Here is a 1334-nt window from a genome sequence, read left to right as displayed (position 1 = left end):
TGCTCCCCTCAGCAGTGTATTTCAGTACATCTGTCTGTTCTGCTCCCCATTCTGTCTCTGGTGAATCCTCTGCACCTCTGGCCAGTACCCCAGTTCTTGTATGCATAAATAAATAAAAACAAATCTTTACAATAATAATAATACCTTATTCCTGAGAAACAATACTCCCCCACATATACACATATCCATATACAAGGAACAACTAATCCATTCAAATTCATGTGTAAGAAACTCAAAACACATTTTCCCATAGGTTCATTATTACACATATTGGCCTAATTTCCTATCAATCCAAAAGAAAAAAAAAGTAACCTATCAAATCAATAAAGTACCTGAGAACTGTGGAAATCAAACTTTAAAACTTTTGCACTAATAAACCACAGTCAGCTCTACTAAGGAAAGGACAAAGGTTAAGGATATCTTGGAGAGGAAATACAGATAGGAGAAAGGACTTTTCTACTGCTTTTTATATCTGCCGGCCTTCTTTCACACAGGGCGAGGCAAGCTGGGTGCCCATATTACTGGTTTTGGAATCTGAACAGCGTAAGAAAGGGAAAGTTTTTGCAACCCTCACTGAAGTCTCTCACGGGCTGTAAGGAATGTGTAGAAATTTATGCCCAGAATGGATGCCACCCATAATATTGTAGAGTTTGGGGTGATTTTTTAACCTCTTAATTCCACAGCCTCTACATAAACATTGAAAGCACTTAATGACTACAAAATCCAAATTTTGCAACATGGTTCTCAGCCATTCTGGCCACAAAACAACTCACCTAGGCCCTTCCCGTGGCTGGCGCAGCAGGTTAAAGCACAGCACTAAGAAGCTAAAGCAACTTCAGCATGCCTTTGATCCCCACTGCCCGGAGGTGATACACATGGCCAAGTAGACCTCTCCAGGCCACCCGCTGCTCCCCTCAGCAGTGTATTGTCAGTCGGCCTATTCTGCTCCCCACTATCCCTGGTGAAGCCTCTCGTCACCCCTGCACCTCTTGCCTGTACCTCAGTTCTGTATGCACAAATAAATCTTTAAAAAAACAAAACAAAACAACTCACCTAACTGCTCACCACAAAGTATACCACATTCTCTGCTCCATTGTCTGGCCACAAAGCAATTCACCTAACATCTCAAAACAGAAGATGATAGCACATCATTCACTGCTCTAGCTGACAGGGACAAATCCTATGTGCTTTACTTCAAAATAATGACATATTGGGACTCCCTGGTGGCACGGGGGTTAAAGTCTCAGCACTATCAAGCTAACACCAGCCACTGAAGCATGAATTCAATGCCCTATGAGGGAGTTAACCCACATGGCCCAGAAGACCTCTCCTGT

The sequence above is a fragment of the Condylura cristata genome, unplaced genomic scaffold (assembly GCF_000260355.1).
Source record: "Condylura cristata isolate star-nosed mole 26May11 unplaced genomic scaffold, ConCri1.0 scaffold00494, whole genome shotgun sequence".
NCBI classification, from domain to species: Eukaryota; Metazoa; Chordata; class Mammalia; order Eulipotyphla; family Talpidae; genus Condylura; species Condylura cristata.
This window is presented reverse-complemented; position numbering follows the sequence as displayed.